The 7,500-nt window shown below is 42.6% G+C and overlaps 1 non-coding gene across 1 annotated transcript; it reads left to right on the forward strand.

The window, feature by feature from the left end:
- Positions 1 to 6,776: 6,776 nt before the first annotated feature.
- Positions 6,777 to 6,862, forward strand: LOC125037243. The gene has a single exon (XR_007115960.1). It is a non-coding gene; the product is annotated as a small nucleolar RNA SNORD34 (small nucleolar RNA).
- The last annotated feature ends 638 nt before the right edge of the window (positions 6,863 to 7,500 follow it).

Consider the following 7,500-nt stretch of genomic DNA (forward strand, 5'->3'; position numbering starts at 1 on the left):
TGATGATGATGATGATGATGATGATGATGATGATGATGATGATGATGATGATGATGATGATGATGATGATAATGATAATGGTAATAATAACAATAACAATAATAACAATAATGATAATCATAATAATAATAATTATAAAATATAATAACAATTATTATTATTATCTTTATTATATTGTTTTCATCATCACTACAAGTTATTTCACCGTAACTTTTATATCATCATCATTACTTTGCTGCTACAATTGAACTATCTTCATTGCGACATGTAGAAAATGTATGCATGAAAATTCACATTACAAGAGATGTATTTAACCGGTTTCGATTTCATCTTCGTGAGAAATACATAAAATGTGCGAATATGTAATCGAAACCATTCTTCACAATTTTTTGTATTGTGAAGATTTTCATACCCTTGCTCCTACAACTATCGTTTCTATTATTCCTATTATTATAATCAGCCTGTCGTATTTGCAATGATTTGTACTAGTGCCACAATTTAGCGATTTCTTTACCATTGTTGTTATGGCTATTAGCAAAAGCATTCTAGATAACATGGTGCTTGTTTCAAGTATTAACAAGTATTAATGTATGGTTTAATAAATGAACCATGCAATTGGGAAACTTGACGAGACACGCTATATATGATGAATATGATTTTAGTTGTTCAGAGGAACTTGATTGATTATTTAAAATCATCTGCCGCGTCAACCGCCAAGGTCATTAACGGCGAAGACCTTGTTAGATTAAACTGTTAGAATATTTAAAACGTTACAAAAATATTAATAAGTGTCTTATAAATAACAATATATATTATATTAAAAACAAAGCATAAACATTATGTTTTAAATGAAAAAAAAATATTGGATAAACATTATGCATAATTAAATTTTATTGAAAATATTAGTCTCCCTATGGAAACTAATAACTATGTCACAATTTTTCAGTCCTTAGTGAGATTTAAATTAAGATCTTCCACAAGATGCTTCATTCCCCTACCATAGGATCGGCTATCCTCAATGGGGTTGAAAACCAATCTGGATGTAGGAGATCCCGGAATCCTTTGTAGTCTCGTGTAGTAAATCAGGTTCCGGTAGTCCCGGTGTAATGAAAGAGGTGGTTTTCCACTCTCAGTATACCGGGACTCTACAGGTGAAGACCTGAAAGCCCCTGTAGAGACTCGGAGAGCTTCATAATGAACTGACCCCAACATTAGGAGAACAGTGGGAGCTGCAGATGAATAAGCCTCACATCCATAGTCAAGTTTACTACGAATAAGCGCTCGGTAAAACTGCAGAAGCCTTGTGTGAAAGAACCCGCAAAATATTAAGTGCTTTTGTAGCTTTCACCTTTAACTGTTTGATGTGAGGCACCATGTAGACCTCAAGTAAAAAATTAGACTTCACCTCTTGGACACAATGCAGTGAGTTTGTTCCTAAAAAGAGGAAAGGATGAAACTTTCCTTGATTGTGGAAATGCATGGCCATGGACGTGCTTGGTATGTTACCCACTGCACAGCCTGATAATTTGCAGTCTGCATGTGTCCTTGCACATCCTGTGAGCTTCCTACTGAGCAATACAGGGTAAAGTTATCTACATACAGATTATATGAGACAGCACTTGGAACGACTTTTACGATGTCATTTATTGCAATGGCAAACAGGGTTACACTAAGACACTCTCTTGCAGGACCCCTTCCAGCTGATCTTCCAGGTTAGAGAAACTGTTTCCCACCCTCACTCTAAACTTTCTGTCAGCAAGGAAGCTTTGTATGAAGGTTGGCAATGCTCCTTTTAAACCAATGTCATACAGCTTCATGAGTACGCCATGCTTCCAAGTAGTATCATAAGCCTTTTCAAGGTCAAAGAAGACTGCTAACACGTGGCGTAATAATAATAATAATAATAATAATAATGATAATAATAATGATAATAATAGTAATAATAAAAATAATAATAATTAATAATAATAATAGTAATGATGATGATGATTATGATTATGATTATGATGATGATGATGATGATGATGATGATGATGATGATGATGATGATGATGATGATGATGATGATGATGATGATGATGATGATGATGATGGTGATGGTGATGGTGATGGTGATGATGATAATAATTATAATAATAATAATAATAATAATAATAATAATAATAATAATAATAATGATAATAATAATAATAACCAATGTCATACAGTTTCATGAGTATGCCATGCTTCCAAGTGGTATCATAAGCCTTTTCAAGGTCAAAGAAGACTGCTAACATGTGGCGTAATAATAATAACAATAATAATAATAATAATAATAATAAAAATAATAATAATAATAATATTAATAATAATAATAATAATAATAATAGTAATAATAATACTAGTAATAATAATAATAATAATGATAATTATAATAATAATAATAATAATAATATAGGTGCGAAGGAATTCTCTATAGAAGTTTATTTCCTCACAAGTGCATCTGTAATCGATCTCAATTTTCTAAACCCATATTGATATGGGGTGAGCACATGTCAAGCCATGTCAACCTGAAGTTTACCATTTTCTCCATCAGCTTGCAGATGCAGCTGGTGAGAGAAATCGGATGTTCCAAACCATCTAATTTCTTCTTAAAACGTTTTACTGCCACTACAATAAAATTCTTTAGTTCCTCTAACAGTTTCTCCTCAGAATATCTCATCAGTTCTCGGGAAAAGACATTTCCCTTACACTGGTTGAGTGTTTTGTGAAGAGAACATGAGACTTGAGCTCCGGGAATGTTGCATATCGCACACAGACAGTCACCAAACAGTGACAAAACCTTACCTATCAGTTACCATCTCGCAGTCTCCGGGCTAGTACAGTGGTAATGTGTCGGCCTCTCATCCAAAGGGTCGGCGGTTCGCGCCCCGCCCAGGGGCGAGAAGTTGCAATTGTCACCTAGAGGTTACTACTGTGGCTGGGCACACGGCGAGTAAGGACTAAGCTCAGCCGACTCAGCATCAACTGACACACGTTAGCGAGTCGGCATTAGTCGACACAGGCCGGGTTCCCCTCATGAGCATAGCCCGGGCGAGGTTCAGCTTCGCATATCGGAGTTAGCCTTAACGCCTCACTGTGGGGTAATGCGAGGATCACGTTGATACACCTCAACTATCTTCCGATGTACTTCAAAAATATCAAGATCCATGAATGATACACCATCAATGGTCTTCACTGCTAGATATTTACTATATGAGATACTTTCATATTGACCATATAAGCTTTCCTTAATGGATTAAGGACTTTTCTCCTTCTTACCTAGTTTGGGAGCCCAGAAACCATTAAGATTCCTAAGTTTGCCCTTTAGAAGCTGGAAAGGTTCCAGAGTGACATGTAACATTCCAGAGGGATTGGCCAAGGGATTGCATAGTGTGTGTATATATGTGTATCCTATCAGTGAACGAACTGTTTAATGAACAATGATATGGCAACACTGTTATTGTTTTAGACAGAAGCCAGTCGCACTGTCACCATGGTACGAGACGGATGTACGTCAGTTCAGACCCTTGTGTATCTAATCTCTCCTGTCAATATATCAGCAAAGGATTTACGCGAGTTTATCTATCCACTTCTGATAGACATTCTGTGGACATCCCACACCCACATGGCGCAGTGATTTTCAGTGAAAAGACAGTGAAGAGAGGAACCGGTAGTGTGACCCAGCGATGCAGCAGCCTCGTGTTCAGTGACTACCCTCAATTTGTGAAGTGTCTGAGTGACTTGTGTGGTGTTAGTGAAGTGCAGTGATCTCTTATGGTGTATTGTGAGCAGGGAATATAGCTGTCATTTGATTTCCCCGCATTTTTGGTCATTTTGGCTAGAGCTACACTCTACACCACCACGCATCCTGTCTGAAGCTACACTGGCGTTCTCGCCGCACCACACAGCCAGAGAGACTGAAGCTCTGCTCCTTCGTGACGTCGAGCTCCAGGATTGGCCGGCCGTGCCCAACAGCTCTGACGACAAGAGGACGAGGAACGACGACGAGAGGAAAAACAACGTCGACAAGAGGACGAGGAACGACGACGAGAGGAAGATCGCCGACGTCAGGAGGACGAGAAACGACGACGAGAGGAAGATCGCCGACGACAAGAGGAAGACAGGCGAAGACAGGCGTAGATGAGAGGACGACAAGCAGAAAAGGAAGGCTGAGGAACAACGATTCTTACAGCTGTTTGCTACCCTCACCACGTCTCCTACTCCCTTGCAGAATGTAGGACCACAGCCTGCAGTCGCCACGGACCTTCCGACTTCGGCGCCTTCGTCAGGTACTCCAGCACTGATGACTTCAGTCCAGCCTCCCCCACCCCTCGCCCAAGACGTATCTTTGCGGTCGTACAAAGAGTGGAAACAACGGTGGGATGACTATGCCGTCATGATTGACCTGTATAACCTGCCTCAGCATAAGCAATTAATACACTTACGTGTGTGCTTATCTGCTGACATGAGAGGAACACAGGAACACAGTTTAGGCGTGTCTCCAGCTTCAGAATTGCCTCTGATGGATGTCCTCCAGCGAATCCAGGACTTCGTCTCACATTTTCCCAATGCAGGCAGGCCCACAATGAGAAATTTACAGATTCTTATGTGCGCCTAAAGCAAGCTGCAGATGATGTGGACCTGTGTAAAGGACATAGCAATGCTTGTATTGAGACCCAAATCAAGCATGCCATCTTAATAGGTGTTCAAGATGAAGAAACCAAACAACGCCTGTTAGAGATGAAGTCCGACGCCACCCTTGAGGACGTAATATCTGTGTGTAGGTCTCGTGAGGCTGCCGAGTCCACCACCCAAGAACTAAGCCCACTGCAACCAGCTACACATGCAGTGTCTGTTTATAAGCAGAAAAAGCGGCGAGCTGCTAGGGCTAACAGTAAAGAACCCCACCGAAAATCCACCAATCGCCCTCCCAAGTCTCCACAACCACAGCCAAAAGAACTTTGTGACCAATGTGGATACAGGTCACATGTCAAGAAGAAGTGTCCTGCTTCTACTAGCACCTGCCGTACCTGTGGCAAAGTAGGTCACTTTGGCAGCTGTTGTAGGTCATCATCAAAGAAAGAGATGCCACCCCTACAAGGGAATGTTCTCTCAGTTTCCCAAGTTTCACACAGCACAGCCAAAGTCTGCGCTGTTGGAACTGAATCCTGTGTAGGCCCGGCATCTCCAACAATTAGACTGTTAGTGCAGTCAGGAGACTCTTCTCAAGTCTCAAGGATTAACAACATACAATCTGGACACATCTACAGACTTCGGACTGCATAATCCTGATGGGTCGCAAATGAACTGCACTGTCCTTGGATCATTATATGCTAGCATGACGTATGGTACAGTCACCATACAGGGTTGGATAAATGTGTTGAGTTCTTTACCACGACCTCTGCTGTCTTGGAGCCACACACAACAGTTACAAATGATCCCCAAAGACTACCCACGACAGATCCTAGGCAGACGGCATGGCAAACGCTTTTCCAGTAAAAACCTGCAAACAGTTCAGCCTGCAGAGGTAGCAAGAAATGTTTCAACCTCCAGAGTTATGCCTGATCACCATTCCGTGCCACCCCAGGAGGCCACATGTCACCAGCCACCCCCACCTCTACCATCACAACAGTTCCCTTTACATCCACCAAGACCTCCTCCACTCTCTGCATCCCCCGATGAGGCGAAGTTTTTCCTCCGAGAATTTTCAGACATTCTCATGACGAAGGAAGATTTCCAACAGGGCTACGAAGCTCTAGGAGATGTGTGGACCCCCTATGAGGATCTTCGTAAAGGAAAATGCCAAACCATTTGCTCTGCACACGCCCCAAGTCATTCCCCTTGCCTGGCGGGATGACATTAAGAGAGAGTTGGACTCCATGGTGGCTCAGGGTATCATTAATCCGCCCTGCCCATCCCTCACCGACGCCTCATGATGCTGTACGTTGGATCAACCCTATGGCACGGTTCTTTTCTACCTTGGATGCCTTATATGGGTATTGGCAGATACCTTTAGAGGAGCGTGATAAACATTTAACAACATTCATCACCCCTTATGGTCGCTTCCGCTTTTGTCGTGGACCCATGGGCTACGTGGCCACAGGTGATGAGTACTGCCGTCGAGGTGACATAGCATTTTGACAGAGTGCAGCAGTGTGTAAAGGTGGTAGACGACGTCCTTCTATGGGATGAGGACTATGCATCCCACCTAAAGCGAGTACAGGAAGTTCTCATGAGATGCCGTGCACATGGCATTACCGTGAATGCTGACAAGTTTGTGCTTGCAGCCCAAGAGGTGTCATTCTGTGGATATACCTTGTCAGAAAATGGAATTGCAGCTAAGGAAGACAAAGTCCGTGCCATAGCTGAATTCCCAAAGCCAGCTAAACTGACTGACCTCAGATCATTTATGGGCTTGGTAAACCAACTGGCTGAGTTCACCCCTGCAATTGCCGAGTCTGATGATGTTTTATGCCCCCTCATGAGTCCCAAGTGTGCCTTTATATGGACTCCTGATCATGATGCATCATTCAGCTGTGTGAAGAAAGCTCTATCACAACCACCTGTTCTCGCCCATTTCGACCCAGCACTCAAAACTATACTTCAGACAGATGCTTCCCGCCTGTATGGTGTAGGCTATGCACTGTTGCAAGAACATAAGCCTGGAAAATGGAGATTAGTGCAATGTGGTTCCCGATTTCTTGCTGACGTAGAGACGAGATATGCCACAATTGAGTTGGAATTAGAAGCTGTCATATGGGCTATGATGAAGTGCAAATATTACCTGCTTGGTTTGACCCACTTCACTTTGATGACAGACCATAGACCTCTGGTGCCCATACTTAACTCGTACAAGTTAGATGCTATTGATAACCCCCGACTACAACGCCTGAAAGAGAAGATTGCAAGTTATGTCTTTACAGCTACGTGGCATAAAGGAAAGGAACTAGCAATCCCAGATGCCCTTTCCTGTGCTCCAGTGGATTCACCATCCCCTGAAGATATCGCTCTTAGTGATGACACACGTCACTATGTCAGAAGTGTAGTCACTCAGCGTATGGCCACTCTGAGCACAGTATCAGGGACAATACAGTCAAGTGACTTGGTGCTTGATAAGATGCGAGCAGCAGCACATGAAGATTTGGTATATGTCAAGCTCCTCGACAAAGTGACTCATGGTTTCCCTGCCAACCGTGACAATTTGGACTCTGACCTACTCCCATATTGGAAGGAATGTGACAATTTGTACCACGATGAGGACCTCATCCTTTTGGGACCCGGCATTGTAGTTCCTTCTCCCCTTCGCCGAGAAGTGTTGGCTCGCCTACATGACAGTCACCGTGGCGTGGAAACCACAAAGCGTCGTGCCTGACAGACTGTATGGTGGCCTAGTATTAATTCAGATATCACAAATGCAGTCAGATCATGTGAGCCTTGCCAAGTACTTCTTCCAAGTCAGCAACAGGAGCCCATGATGAC

Source organism: Penaeus chinensis, chromosome 22 (assembly GCF_019202785.1).
Source record: "Penaeus chinensis breed Huanghai No. 1 chromosome 22, ASM1920278v2, whole genome shotgun sequence".
In the NCBI taxonomy this organism is placed as follows: domain Eukaryota; kingdom Metazoa; phylum Arthropoda; class Malacostraca; order Decapoda; family Penaeidae; genus Penaeus; species Penaeus chinensis.